Raw genomic sequence first — 16,403 nt, forward strand, 5'->3', positions numbered from 1 at the left:
TACTTCACCCCAAGACACATCAATGAAATAGTTTTACAATTATCAGTTTAACTTCTTAAACACAAGTAAAATTTTGAATTTACTATCTCGACTGCTACTAACTCAATTAAGCAACCCAATGCAGTTCAAATACCACTTATAAATAAAGTGAATAAACAGGTTTACTTCTTCAGCTGTACAGAGACCTTTGGAAAGAGTTCCTCTCAAGAGCAGATTCAGTACACTTCTGCTCAACCTAACAGCATTTGGCAAAACTACTGTTCAACTTAAAATCCTTCTGGCAAACTCAAATCATATGGCAAACTGCAAAACTACAGACAGACCTAGCTCCTCCCATTAATTACATCATCTGTATTCCACTAAGATGTCACATGACCTGCTTAGCCCAGACTAAATGCAACCCCTCATAAATTATCTACTCTCCAGTGACTCTCCAGCAATCAAAACAATATTCCATTAGACCTTTATCTGTATTTGATTAAGTGGTTGGAATGAATCATGACCTCACCTTTTGTGGCTCCTTAATTACAGCTTTAATAGACATACTGCCTCTATGCATTTTAAACCAGGGTTTTTAAGAACATGACTGCCACAAATATGAAATATAATATGTAACAATTTCTAAGTTCATCACAGACATTCTATTAAGAAATGGGAACTTACCATATTCCAGGCAGAATCAGAAGACTCAATTTCCCAGCAGGCTCAAGAGTTCTGGACAAACGCAGCATGGAGTAGGGAGGGATGCTCTATTCTGGTTTGTTTTTTTATGGCCGTTCACTGCGGCAAGATCTTGTAGTTCAGCCGACGGCGCATTCCTGCCATGGGTTTCGTGGCTGCGAGGGGTGTGTTCAATGGCATATCCCACTGACAACAGCGGGACCAGAAGACCCGGCCACTGGCAAGTCACCCTTGGCCGTTGCAGAACATGCCATGGAGGGGGAGGAAATTCCTGTCCACTGTATGAGAAGAGAATGCTGATTGGTTGGCAAATGGATTCTAACTGTTAGAAGCATTACAATGGAGAATGCACCAGTCTTTAGTGACTAACGCTGCTAAGCATTGTTTGAGATTTAAACCAAGCAGCTTGACACTGATTGATTAAGGCATTACCCTACGGAAGGAATCATGGAATGGCTGGCATTTATTGAGTTTAGCTGAAACAGGCGCAATGTGTGTACATGTTCTTTCTGTTTGCATTAATATATGTAGCCTCCAGTATATATTATGTGGACTGTACAAATGACTGTTAATTCTGAGTGTTTGAATTTAAGGTAGATATTGTAAATAATTTTACTTTTCTGACTTTGTATCGTAAAATGTATTTGGCCGGAATTCTCCGATTGTTTGTTGACGGCGGGATTCTCCGGTCCTGCCGGTAGTGCACTCCTGCCGCAGGTTTCCCAGCAGCGTGGGGTGGCTTCGATAGGAATTCCCATTGATAAACAGTGGGAACAGAGAAATGCACGTCTGGGAGGCCGGAGAATTCCGCCATTTGTTTAACGCCATGGAATTTTGTGGCTGTATTCCCTTGGTATGTAGCGAGGATCTCAACTTTCTTATGGGTCGCTGACTGGAACATAGCAGAATTTGCTCCAGGATCATAATATTCACCACATGTGCCTGACATCTGGGGCTGGATTCTCCGTTTCGGGGACTATGTCCCCACGCCTTCATGGAACTGTGGCCTTTTATGCCAGAAAAGCTGGCATCAAAAGGCCACATATTCACAGCCCTGAAGGGGTCCTGCAGGGAGCCGTCGTGAGGCTCGCAGCTCCAGCTGCAGATACGGCCCCCCGCACTTCCAGGTCAGAGGCTGTGCATGCGCATGGCGGTGGCCTCCAGCGGCCACGCCATGCTCCATGGTGGACTCAGACCGCGGAGCTGGGCCGCGCAAATAGTGCCCCCAAATTGGCCGCGTGCCCGACCCAGACCGCCCGCTCAAAAAAACCCCGGTCCCGTATGAGGCCCCCCCTGCCCTCCGATCAGGCCGCCCCTGACCATGACGGCCACAGACTGAGTCCACAGCCGGCCTGCGAATGTCCCGAACGGAAAAACCATGAGTGGTCCACACCATTGGGACTTTGGCCTGTCGGGGGCGGAGAATAGCGGAGTGGGCCACTAGCAATGGCCGCAGATAGGGGATACACGGCGTGGCGTACTCCCCAAGCCCACCGCTTTTCGGGGGCCGGGAATCAAGGAATCGGCGCCTGTCCCGATTCCATGCATGAAACTGGATTCTCCACCCCGGCGCCGGATGCGATTTCGGTGTCAGGGTGCAGAGAATCCAGTCCCTGGTCTATGATTTGTCCAGGATAATCTCATTTCACGCCAGGAAGTAGAACACAGACAGCATGATATATGGAGCACAACAGAATGTAGAGTAATGTGGGGGTGTAGATTAAGGGGCAGGTGGTCAAATAAAGTGAAGGGTAGAATGCAGTGGGGTTGTGGCTAAGTTGGGCCAAGAGTATATTACAGTGGGCTGTAGTCCAGAACAACATGAAAAAGAGAGGGATCTGTGGGGTGAGGATGGCACACGTGAGAGGGGAGGGATTTGGACAAAGCTCGCAATATTGCAAGTAGACCACTGCGATTGAGGGAATGGGGATCAGCAGGGAAGTGAGAAGGAGAAGAGGGACCAGGAGGGCTTTCAAGTAAAAGAAAAGGAGGGGTAGGGGGCATGCGGAAGGGGGAGAATGAGTGGAGAACGCTGAAAGAATAGGAAGGGAAGCATTTCTCTATAACACGCTCCCTGCAGCCACTATCTGAAATTGTGCACCACACCTCTCAGCCACTCCCCATCTTCCCACATCTCACCCAGGTAATCCCAGACCTCACCCCACCTGAAAGGAAAGAAAAAGAAAAGAACAAGGGGAGAGAGAGGACAGAGTAAAACAACGAGAAATGGAGCAGTAAAGAGAGGGAAGACCAAGCTGACAAAACAAGCCAAATGCACTGGATTGTCTTGAGACTTTAGCTCTGATGTATTGGGCTGGATTCTCTCTCCTGGAGACTAGGGAGGGATTCTCCGTTGCCCGACGCTGATATTGTAACAGAATCCCGGTTTATGACCGAATCGGGGGCGGCGCCTGCCACAGACCAGGCGTTTATATCGGGAAGGCCGTTCATTTTACGTGGCACAGCTGCTCGCCCCTCACCGGTCGCAGGATCGGTGCTGGGGCCTCGACAATTTTTCCGGCGTAAAACCAGACACTTCCTCCGGACGTAGCCTCAAAATCGGAGAATCCAGCCCCAAGTCCCTAACTGGTCTCCGCTGGCGCTTGGACGGTGTCCTGGTGAGATTCCCTCCACTTTACCATGCTAATTTATGCATGGGGAAGAGCCCGCCAGATTCCATTGGAATCTTGATATTAGGCAGCCATTTTGAGTGGGCGACCCGAATACCGAGGTCTGGTTGCAGGCCCCCATCCACCACACAATGCAAAGCTGCCCGCTCCCCACTGATAAGTAGGGGCACCCTTCCCGCCACCACGGGTATATTGGTTCACCACCCTCCCCTCCTCAGCATGCATGCATGCATGGTGTTTCCACTCACCCTTTCCCCATCAGAACTCTCTATCAGACCTCCTCACACCCCCCTTCAGAACTTCTTCAGCCCTCATCAGACCCTGCATCAGAGAACCCCTGCAGACATCCACCAAACAGAGACACCCCCATCAAATCCCCCCTATCAGAGACACCTGAACAGAGACCCCCATCAGACTGCCCCATCACAGAATCCCCATAGAGACTCCCTACAGACGCCTCCCATCAGACCTCAAATCGGATCCCTCATCAGAGAGCCCCCAACAGAACAGCCCATCAGAGACCCCATCAGTCACCCCAGCCTGAAAGCTGAAGATTAGTCTCAGCAGTCGAGTGAAAAATTACTGCATTGCCCACTCACCCTTCCCTAACATCTACTGCCTCAGACAAACATGTTTCAAGCAGTAGCTGTTACAAGTGGCAAGATGCTTCCTCCAAAGACAAATAAACTTCAAAGGGCTTCAGATCCTTTGACAACCTTTGAAATGCAAATTTTCCATTCAGTTTCACATAGCAAGACATTACAATGGCCAGTGATTGACAGTTTTATTACTACAGAGACAGATGCTTTGTGGATTGTTGATCTATATTTTATTTCACACTTGAATGCATCTCATGTACTCTGCTTTGATGTCAACCGCAATGTTTACAAACACCCTTGTTTTATTGACAGCTCCTCACCACATCAAAAGCAGTTGAGTGCTTTCACTTCCTCTTTTCACAATGGAAAGCACTCAGATAGAAAGAAAGATCAACAATCCACCAATTCTGAGGTTGCGGATGTTAGGGAAGGGTTGGTGAAAATGCACTGATTTTGCACTCTAATGCCTGGACTGCTCTTCAGATTTCAGGCAAGGGTCACTGATGGGGGTTTTTAATGGGTGGAGGGGGGGTCTGATGGAGGGGGGGGGGGGGGGGGGGAGTCTGATGTGGGATCTGATGAGGGGGGGGGGGGAAAAATCGGTGGGTGGAGGGGGTTGAACAAAGGGGCAGGATTTGTGTTGTGGGGGAAAGGGGCCTTCCAATGGACAATGGGGGGCATTTCACTTATGCACCAACCCTCTTTACCCACCACAGGGTCCACCGCGTCAGGGCCACACTTGTAAAAACTGGCACCAAATCCCACCGGGAAGATTTCCTGCTGTGGGGGGGAAGGGGATGGAAAGTCGGGATTCCAGCCCGTTAACCTGATGCAAATAGGTACAAATCATCGATTTGCATCCTCCTGCTGGTGCGGGGTGTGTAGTTCACTGCTACCCCCGGAGGGGGACCAGAGCATTGGAATGCGATAGGCGCCCACCGCCGATCCTGATTTTCAGCTGGCGCTTCATTTTCAACCGGATGGGGAAACCCACTACTGGCACTGGACAATGGAGAGGACACCCCATTATGTTCTCCTGTGGTACTGCTCATAGTAAGTTAACTGAGATGTTGTTTTCTGGAATGAATAATTTCCTATTTAATGCATAACATATATTTGCTTGGGTCAGGGAATTTGGAGCTTGCAAAGAACTTTGTTTTAATTTATAACTCATAAACATCCACTGTTTTGAAGTGGCCATGGATCCGTAGTGAAGGATGGCATCTGTACATGTAGTGGACCTCGCACCTTCAATACATTCGATACTAACAACTGCAGAAGTACAACAAAAGTCTGCACTGTTAGACGTTTAGCTGCTGTTGTATACAGAGTCAAAGGTTCTGCTGCTTTTCCACAAACGCCTGTAATTTACTTCAACAGACTGCACAAAACTCTAACATCACATCACCTGACACAAAGGCCACCTGAAACCCCTGTACATATCAGTGTCAATTATTGGATACTTAACAATGAGACAACTAATTGGAATGTCTCTTAACCCATTACTTAACAGTCTCCCCTTCCTTGGAGAAAATAATAATTAGGTGAAAACAAAATTACAAGAAACTCAAAAACACACACAATTTCCCCCCATTAATTCATTTTTGGAAGAAAAGTAACAGTCACAGAAACAGGCGCCCTTCATTAACAATATCCAAACGTTTCTGTGAGCTAGCCCCTCTTTTTGTAAAAGACAATTGATAGCTACTGTCAACCCATTTAATTTTTGCTATCTCCAACATCTGCTTCAAACTTTCATTGTCTATCCTTATACTTTTTTCATTGACACTTTTTGTAGAGTGCACATTTTCCCACAGGGATTTATTGTCAATGTGCCAATCAATAGGTATATTACCCAAATCCCCTAATCCCAAAATTTCTGTCAATATCTGAGAAATATAAAAGACCATATCCACCGCCTCTACAAGGCATAACGTCTCAGCAGCCAAAGTGCTTTTCACCACTCTCCTTATTTTCTTTGTTTCCCACACAAGAGGGCAACATTTACCATTGTTCCCCAAAAGAAAAATTATAAAACCTCCTGCGCTTCAAACCCCATCACATAAATTTGCATAGGACGCATCACTATAAACTATGAGTTTCAAGTGCCTACGGTCACCTAAAACCGGGAACCTCAAAACACACTCCTGCATTTTTAGTTTGACCAACACTTTATTTGCTCTTATTATGTCTTCCACTTTGGGATCATTCATTTTTGTACTCAACTCTAAGACATCAAAACTCACGTCGGATCTAATCTGTCTACCTAACCAATTCAGTTGCCAATTAAACTTCGCAGTTGCTCTTTTTCCATTTTCGGAACCATTGCGTTTTTTTGTGAAACCCAACCACGACTAATTGTTATTGGGCTGATGCTTTCCAAATAAGATTGCTGACGTAAAGTTGCCCCTAACTTAGTCTGTCCAATTTCCAGTCCAATATATTTAAATGCACCGGAAGCCTGACTTCCAACCCTGAATTCTTTCCTCAAACCAGAGAGTACAATAGCTTCAAAATCACTAGTCCCACTCCACAAAAAATCATCGACATGCATCATAAAGATTCCAGAAAGATTTCCTTTATAGTGCCAGTAAAACATTTCCGGATCTGCTTTCAACTGGCAACAGCCTAACTTTAACAAAACTGAACTTACCGAAATGTACCAGACTCGAGACGCATCATTCAATCCATATACACATTTGTTCAACTTCCAGAGTACCCCTTCTGTGTTAGCTGCCCCTTTAGGAGGACGGAGAAAAATGTCTCTCTGGAGCTGATGCCCCTGCAAAAAGGCATCTTTTATATCTATAGATTTGCAATCCCATGTCTTTGTGGCTGGATAGAGCCAAGAAGATCTTTAAAATAACCTTTCCTGCTGTAGGTGAATCTACCCTTAAATCCTGATCTTCTAAGTTTTCTTCAAATCCCGTTGCCACAAGCCTGGCCTTTGCCTTATAAGTTCCATCCGGAAGAACCTTTTCCATGCAAATCCATCTGTGGGATAGAGCTCTTTGTCCCTTATCCGGTACTTCCGTGTATACCCCAAATTCACTCCAACTATGCAGTTCTTGCTGTTTGGCATCTTTGATAACTTTTTCATCTAATTTATTGGAAGCCACCAAAATCTCGCGTGCATATGGGCTTCTACTCCTATTAGTATTTGTAGTCTTACGCATGTTCCGAGATCTTGATAAACTATGTCCCCTCTCCTGCCTGGTATATCGTTCTGTACTGCTACTGCTTGATCTTTCCCTTCTGCTGTGGGATGTTCTTTCAATAGTTCTCGACCTTTTCCTGCGGACCTGTTCACTATCTAATGTGAATATCACTATCTGAATTGGCACTGCGTTTCTGTGCCCTCCATTTTTGAACTTCGTGTTCCCAATCCATTGTCTTGACTCCCTCCCCTGAATGCTGTACATTCAACCAATGGTTATACTTTCCAGTGGCCTTCCCTGCTCTAATAATAACAGTTGCATCCTTCCATTGACTAGACCCTTCAGGCAAGTATGTCACTTTTGTACCAACGTTTGGCAGTTGTCTTTTCGGAAAAATGGCCCGTTCTAATTCATCAGAAGTGTTGCGTTCCTCTTCGGAAACCCTGTTTATATCAGTTAACTAGTCCTCATAGTTCTGTAACACGTGCGTACCAGATGACTCGTTCCTCGTCATGTCTGTCTGCTCTGTCTAAATTTGAAAATTTGTAATTGTGCCCATTATCCTTGATGACTGGACCCTAACAGTTTGATTACCATGTTGCAAAATAATTGTTTTGCCATCTATGCCTGTGATCTTCCCTGGGCCTTTCCATTCATTAGAATTGTCTCTCTTATAGTATACCAGAAAAACGGCATCTGATGGCCGTTCATTATGTCTTAACGCTCTGCGAATTCTTTCAGAGACTTCTGCTTCCAAAAAAGCTTTTCTACTGCTATGTAATGCATTTAAATGCTCAGCAAAAGCAGAGCTAATTGTAGTCCCTTCCCAAGCTGGGGGCTGGTCATCTAAGATGGATGGAATTTTAGGATTTCTACCAAACACTAATTGATAGGGACTATAGCCCCCAATCATCGGCAATGAATTCTTTGCATGTACCGCCCATGCTAAAGCTGAATTTAACTTGCAGTTTGGTCTATCTGCCAAACCTTTCCGGAGCATGTCATCTATTACCGCATGGATTCTTTCACACACACCATTACTAAATGGGCTTTCCGCAGCCGTATTCATAACTGTGATATTCACGTTTTCACACATATCCCTAAACTCATCATTAGCAAATTCTCTCCCATTGTCCGTAAGGAATTTTGCCGGTGGACCCATTCCTGTCCCTATCCATTTTTCCACGATTTGATCCAAAATTACTCTCTTTTCTTTACTTCGTACAATTGTTGATTGACTAAATCTGGTTGCTAAAATGCAAAATATATATATTGGCTTTATCCCAGATCTTAAGGTCCACAGCCACAATGTTGTTAAAATCCTTGGCCAAAGGTAGGGTTACTATTGGTCGTGCTGGTGTCCTTCTGTACTTCCTACAAACTTCACAGCGATCACTAACCTGTTCTATCAGTTTAGCATAGTCTTCATCCCTTACCCCTGCATCCTTTAATACATTTTTCAGCCTCCGAGGAGACGGATGCGCAAATTGCCTATGCAGTTTTAATACAACAAGCTTTTTATCAGCTAAAGTCCCATTTTCAACTGCCATTGACACATCCTTAACAACTGTACTTGAAATATTATTTGTCAGTAATGGAATACAATAGTGTCATCATTCATAGAATTTACAGCGCAGAAGGAGGCCATTCGGCCCATCGAGTCTGCACCGGCTCTTGGAAAGAGCACCCTACCCAAGGTCAACACCGCCACCCCATCCCCATAACCCAGTAACCCCACCCAACACTACCGATTGTGTAAATTGTAAGTCCATCGTCTTCCCAAAAACTGTTGCCTTATCCTGTTCCATATCCAGTTTCATGTGTGCTTTCTTCATCGATGGTCTGCTCAGAAGCAAAAGTATCACACTTGATACAACATCCGTGCTAATGAAATGATTCACTCCGGCAATATTGCAAGGGATCACCACTCTTTTCAGCGACTTCAGAGTATTATCATCCCCAAACCTGAAACTTGTGGAACTTTCAAATTCCTTAACCTTGTTACGATTTTCAGCATTCAAGGAGTCCAGGTAACATTTTAACCAGTCAATTCCACACACAGTAGATGTGCAGCCACTGTCCAATACAGCACAATTGAAGGATTCTGCAACCAATACCCTCATTACCGGTGTAAAACTGCTTGTTAATAGGACAATGCCTTCTTTCTGGTCACCATCTCTTTCCTTTTCTGACTCTTCCGTGTCATGTGTCGCTTCAAACACTCTATTATAACGTGTTGGGCAGTTGAAAGCATAATGGTATTGAGAGTCACATCGAAAACATCGATTTATCATACCCCAGGCATTTCTGGGGTTCATCTTCCTATTGTAGGTTCTAACTGGGTTTCTGTCTTCATACTTTCCGGGTCCCGATCTCCCTCTGTAGTCTTGGAACCTGTTTGTAGCCATATGATTTCGCCATCCTGTTAGTAGTGTGTCTTCCATATTCTGCTTTACTGCAGACTGACCTATATGGGTCATCAGAGCTATCGGAATCAAATGTTTTCCCAGAAACCTTTTTAAAGCTTCTGTCATCTGATCGAATAAGGTATCCTTATCCGCAAACTGAACTCCTGTCAAAACCAGGAGCCTATCCATGTTGCTCACTCTAGTACAGTCAAGTAATTTAAAGGCCAACACAGGCTGTGGAAATTCCAGGTTGTGTTTCTGCAGCCTTTTCTGTAGTCTGCCAAATTCCATTATATAGTCTTCCATGGAGAATTCCTCTATTTTCCGGAACTTATCAAAATCCGACCATGTTTCATGTGCACTTAACAAGTCATCCTTTTTATAAATCTTATCCATATAACGTAATAGAGTCTCCAGACCTTCTTCTGAGTCTAACTCTTCCAATTCCAGCTCAGAAAACACTTTGCTTCGGATTTTACTGTCATAAGGTAAAGAAAGAGCCAATGCCATACCTCGTTTTCTCTTTCCCAAGGCAGTTACATTAGTCCACATAACTACTGCACTTCTCCATTGATCGTACGATCCCCTTTCAGAAAATAAGGAGGGTAGTCATATCCAGCCATCTTTATCCTTGGTTCAGCCATATATCTGTTTTTTTTTCTTCTCACTCACTCCTTGGTTTGGTCTGGAAAAGTTGTATCTTTCAACCCTTCACATTTGCACAGCACAGCAACCGTCCTCTGCTAACATTTGTTAGACGTTTAGCTGCTGTTGTATAAAGAGTCAAAGGTTCTGCTGCTTTTCCACAAACACCTTTAATTTCCTTCAACAGACTTTGCCCAAAACTCTAACATCACATCACCTGACACAAAGGCCACCTGAAGCCCCTTTACATATCAGTGTCAATTATTGGATATTTAACATAAATTAGACAACTAATTGGAATGTCTCTTAACCCATTACTTAACATGCATGTTGTGTTCCCAATTTGGGACCCGCACAGCTTCAGCCCAGTCTGATGGGATGCAAGTGTCTTCTGCCTGCTGGCTGTAAGCGTTCAGAGTGAAATGAGTTTTGGCTGTTACTTTTGAGTTCCGAGTGTCACTGGTACCCCTCAAACAAACTGCCCTAAATTCAACACAAGTAGGCAATCTGCCTCAGCTTATAAGGACGGCCGGGTGGAAGTTTAAAATGCCACACTGGCGCAGAACAATTGCTTCCCTGGGATTGGCATATGGCATTGATTAATGAAATCTTTCTTGTACGTTTAATTTAGTTCGCACTTTCTGGAACCCTTGGTGTTGCAAAGGGGATGGGAAGAAAAATTGTTGAATTCACCAGCATCGCCGTTCTCACCTTTCGCACACACATTGATTCTGAAGGGGATCTTGACTCCCTTTGGAATATTGGAAAGTTGCTTTTGATTGAAGACATTTTACAGAAAACACTTCCATCTGATAGAGACTGGAGAGCTGGCCCATTTGTCTGTGTACGTTGTTCCAGTGTGGTTGAAAGGTCAGTGGCCACCACCCCAGACCTATATAATGCTCTCGGATATAAACTTGCAGGATTCAACTTTCAGGTGTGGCTATGTAGATCTCGACAATTTTGCTCCAATCTATCAGACAGCTTGCTTGTGTACCCTTTGCCATGGGCCGAGATTCTCCCTTCTGGGGCCTAAGTTCTTCCGCCAGCGAGGAATCGAGACTGCTCTCCGCTGGCACTCGGAGTGGGGCCCAGAATGCGAGTCTCTCCCCTTGACCACACAAATTTATGCATGGGGGAGATCTCACCAGATTCCGACAGAATCCCAGTTTCGGGTCGCCCATTCAAAAAGACAGGCCCCCTCCCTCCCACAACCCAAATCCTGTTCCCCTTCCCCGCTGACAAGGAAGGGCAGCCTCCACCCTCCCATGGAAATAGCCAGTCACCCTCCCGCACACAGACCACACACATGAAGGCTCAGTTGTAGAGGGTTCCATCTCTGCTACTCCACTACTGGGCCGATATCTGGGGTTTGAGTATCTGTGTGTGTCTCTCTCCAGCTGGCACTGAAACTTCAGAGGCCAGGGGATGCCGCACTGGGACACCTCCACGGGAGAGAGCACTGAATCAAGCCTGCCGTTTATCCCTAACCGGAAGCCTGAGGCTTATATCACACAGATATCCAGACCCCCACCAATGCCCAGGTGATTCTCTCTCTTGCCGGTGGTGCAACACCCACCCGGTTCCTACTTCGCTGGAGTAGCTTTCCCAAGAGAGAGAATAGGACACTGCTGTTTATTACCTAACCAGCAGCCTGTCCTGAGTGAACGGGTTCGAATCGTTCAAGATGACCCTAGATTCTCGACCCCGGAATTAAGGTGAGGAATATCTTAACAATGACTTGGTCAGAGATCGCTGGTGAGAGATTGAAGAATTGAAACGACTCCAATTATCAGCAAATCTAGGTTTATTGCAAAACCCAGGTCAAAATCATCAAACAGAAGAAGTTATAATACAATCTTAAACTCTAACACAAACTAAGTCTATTCAGGAAGTACTATAATGGACACAACGTAAAATCTTATTGTTACACAAGGTTAGCAATTGCACAAAACACAAATCAAGCCCCTGCCCCAAAGCCTCAACCGCTATCAAAGTCAAGGGAGTTTTGCAAACTGCTGCAGGGTACTTACGGTCACAGGCTGCGAGAGGTCAAGTCGAAGGTGGAGAGGTCAAGCCAAGAGACCCTCAATCGAAACACAGCCCCTTTTATATCCGTTTTACCTGGCTTTTTCCTGTGTTCGGCCAGCCCCTTTTGCATTGAATCCATAAGGTTTAAAGTTCCCGCTGGTCCTGCCCCCTTTGAGCCGGTCAGACCTGTCCAGATGGGAGTACCTCCCCTAGGTCCGCCTCCAGTCTGCTTTTTGAGATAATGAGGTTGAGCTCCCTTGTGAAGATTTTCAAAGTCTTCCATCTGCTCCGGAGATCGCTGCTATGTTGATGGGGTGTTGATTGGATTCTGCTCTGGTGGAGGCCAAGTCATTTACATCTGCATGGGGCTATGACCATCCCATTGTCCTGCTTGCAGGCAGGCCCCTTGTGTATTCCCGTGCCCCTTTGTCTGTGTTTTAATCTTATCTAGTTGTCTGGCTCCTTCTTCCTTGTAGCTCCTGGGGGGGGGGGGGTTTGTAAATACCTATGCCACTACTCGGCTCAGCGGACCAAGCCTGCTGGGAAATTTGGTTACGTTCCCTTGGCTGAAAAGTGTCCAGTTTACAGTCTCTGGGTTTTAATCTTGGGCAGTCCAAAAAGGGCCGAATTGCCCGAAAACCTTACACAGTCTGGCAAATATGTCCTTCAGGGCAGAAGTAGCTTGATCAGTGGTGCTGCTACTGAGCACCTTTGAACATGGATATTGAAGACTCTGCTCAGAGTACATTCTATGACGGGGGTTTCCACTGCCTACCTCCCATCCCGTGGCGTGTTTTGTGGCAACAGTGGCGGCTTACCATTGGTGACTGGATTTTCTGGTCCCGTCGCTGTCAAAGGGGTTTCCCATTGTTCGGACTCTCGGCTACCAGGGAACCTACGGCATTGGACAGGGTGTCCATTGGTGGGACCAGAAAATCCTGCCGGTGGGAATGTTCGGAAAACCCCGCCCTGTGTCTTTTCTGTCCTTCTTCCAAAGAGGAGTCGATGGGCCGAATGGCCTCCTTCTGCACTGTATGTTCTATGTTCTAGGTGTGCTGATTCATCAGCTGAATGAGGCCAGTCAGTGGCAATCAGGAGGAGGTTTCCTCGCCCATGTTTGATCTGAGGCCATGAGACTTCATGGGGCCTGGAGGTAATGCTGAGGACTCCCACCGACACTGCTTCTGGTGGGACAGGAGGTGGTTTCTCGGGAATGGGATAGAGGAGTCTGGGAGGTTTGTTGATGGATGTAAGGATGGCCATCTAATGCATGACTAGTCTGTGGGACAGCTCCCCTAATTCCAGGATAAACATCAGGTGTTAGTGATAAGGACTTTGTCAGCTCAATTGGGCAGTGTGTGCCATTTCCATGGCCCGTCACGCGTCTTGGTTCATGCTGGGTCAATAGAACTTATTGAAGAAGTTTTGATACAGCGCAGCTAAGACAAGGGGAAAATAAACAAGAATTGCCACTGATGCACTATCAATTACGACGAGACGAGAGTAGAATCTAATCAAGGCTTTTTGCATAGAGTTGTGTGGCCTCCTACAGCAGCTGTTTGGAGAGCACACACATTTATACTCAGCCTCCTGGGCGGAGTCAGCAGGCAGGGATCTACCCCCTTACCTGTAGTACAGGGGCCTTACCGTAATACCCATATATACAATATAATACAACAGTGGTGACTACCACATTCAACCCCAGTTAAAATTGAGTCCAGCAAGGGGGGGGGGGGGGGGGGAACTATATACATACAGATTGGTTTTAAAATTACAGAGAAGATTACAAATTTAGGCGGTCCGTGCCTTGATCTGTCATCGAGAGCGCCGCAGTGCTGGTGGCGACTCAGGTGTTGGCTCGATCTTCGGTGACTCCGGGAACGTGTCGAAATCCACTTAATCCCCGGGTGGGAGCAAGGGGAGGATGGATTGTCCTGGAGCAGGGGCTGCGGTGTGGTGCGCCGGGGAAGGGGAGGGTGGCGCCGTGGCAGAGTGGGGGGTGTGTGGGGACCCAGCTGGTGCCAGATCCCTGAGGGAGACTGTGTCTTGGCGGCCATTGGGGTACGCAACGTAGGCGTACTGCGGGTTCGCATTGAATAGCTGTACCCTCTCAACCAACGGGTCCACCTTGCGGAGGAGAACGGGTCCTGGAGCTGCCAGCCACGTTGGGAGCGAAACCCCGGAGGTGGACTTCCTGGGGAAGGCAAAGAGACGTTCATGGGGGGTTTCGTTGGTCACGGTGCACAGGAGCGACTGAATGGAGTGAAGCGCGTCGGGGAGGACCTCCTGCCAGCGGGAGGCCAGATGATTTCTGGACCATAGGGCAGGTACTGGCGCAGTTCATCGCTCATAAATGAGGATCCCCGGTCGTTGTGGATGTAAGCGGGGAAACCGAACAGAGCGAAGATGGTGTTGAGGGCTTTGATGACGTTGGCAGACGTCATATCGGGACATAGGATAGCGAAGAGGAATCGGGAATACTCGTGACCAGGCAGCACGGTAGCATTGTGGATAGCACAATTGCTTCACAGCTCCAGGGTTCCAGGTTCGATTCCGGCTTGGGTCGCTGTCAAGTGCGGAGTCTGCGCATCCTCCCCGTGTGTGCATGGGTTTCCTCCGGGTGCTCCGGTTTCCTCCCACAGTCCAAAGATGTGCAGGTTAGGGGGATTGGCCATGATAAATTGCCCTTAGTATCCAAAATTGCCCTTAGTGTTGGGTGGGGTTGCTGGGTTACGGGGATAGGGTGGAGGTGTGGACCTTGGGTAGGGTGCTCTTTCAAAGAGCTGGTGCAGACTCGACGGCCGAATGGCCTCCTTCTGCACTGTAAATTCTATGATTAAGAAAGTACGTGTTGCAATGGGTGGAGGGGAGGGGCCCTTTGAAGTCCACGGTGAGGTGTTCAAAGGGGCGGGAAGCCTTCACCAGGCGCGCACGGTCTGGCCGGTAGAAGTGCGGTTTACACTCTGCGCAGACCTGGCAGTCTCTGGTGATAGCCCTGACTTCCTCGATGGAGTAGGGCACATTGCGGGCCTAAATAAAGTGGTAAAAGCGGGTGAACCCTGGGTGATAGAGATCGTCGTGCAGGGTCCGGAGTCGGTCCACTTGTGCGCTGGCACATGTACCTCGGGACAGGATATCGGGGGGCTCGTTGAGCTTACCGGGGCGATACAAAATCTCGTAATTGTAGGTGGAGATCTTGATCCTCCACCTCAAGATTTTATCAATTTTGATATTACCCTGCTGTGTGTTGTTAAACATGAAGGCAACCGACCGTTGGTCAGTGAGGAGAGTGAATCTCCTGCTGGCCTTGTAATGCCTCCAATGTCGCACAGCTTCAACGATAACTTGGGCCTCTTTTTTGACGGATGAGTGACGAATTTCGGAGGCATGGAGGGTGCGGGAAAAGAATGCCTCGGGCCTGCCTGCCTGGTTGAGGGTGGCGGCCAGAGCGACGTCTCATGCATCGCTCTCGACTTGGAAGGGGAGCGTCTCGTCGAACTCGTGCATCGCGGCTTTGGCGATGTCGGCCTTGATACGGTTGAAGGCCTAGTGAGCCTTGGCTGTCAGTAGGAAAGCGGTGGATTGAATGAGTGGGCGGGCCTTGTCCGCATAGTTTGGGGCCCACTGGGCGTAATACAAAAAGAACCCCAGGCATCGTTTGAGGGCCTTGGGGCAGTGGGGGAGGGGAGTTCCATGAAGGGGCGCATGCGGTCAGGATCGGGCCCCAGAACTCTGTTCTGAACCACATAGCCAAGGATGGCTAATCGGTTCGTGCTGAACACTCACGTCTCCTTGTTGTAAGTTAGGTTGAGAGCGTGGCGGTGTGGAGAAATTTGGAAAGGTTAGCGCTGTGGTCCTGCTGGTCGTGGCCGCAGGTGGTGACGTTGTCCAGGTACGGGAAAGTGGCCCGCAGCCCGTACCCGTCAACCATTCGGTCCACCTCCGTTGGAAGACCGAGACCCCGTTGGTGACGCCGAAGGGAACCCGAAGGAAATGGTAAAGGCGGCCGTCTGCTTCAAACGCAGTGTATGGGCGGTCCGCCTTGCGAATGGGGAGTTGGTGGTAGGCAGATTTCAGGTCCACTGTCGAGAAGACCCGGTACTGTGCAACCTGATTGACCATATCAGATAGGCGTGGGAGGGGGTACGCGTCGAGCTGCGTGTACCGATTGATGGCCTGACTGTAGTCAACGACCATCCTGTTTTTCTCCCCGGTTTTCACCACTACCACTTGGGCTCTCCAGGGGCTGTT

General features: G+C 47.6%; 1 protein-coding gene across 4 annotated transcripts in view; it reads left to right on the forward strand.

Annotated features, from left to right (window-relative positions):
- Positions 1-16,403, forward strand: part of LOC140430841 (RNA-binding Raly-like protein) — a 2,211,286-nt gene that overhangs the window by 394,483 nt on the left and 1,800,400 nt on the right. The gene's annotated exons all lie outside the window — the stretch shown is intronic.

This window comes from Scyliorhinus torazame, chromosome 10, assembly GCF_047496885.1.
Source record: "Scyliorhinus torazame isolate Kashiwa2021f chromosome 10, sScyTor2.1, whole genome shotgun sequence".
Taxonomy (NCBI): Eukaryota; Metazoa; Chordata; class Chondrichthyes; order Carcharhiniformes; family Scyliorhinidae; genus Scyliorhinus; species Scyliorhinus torazame.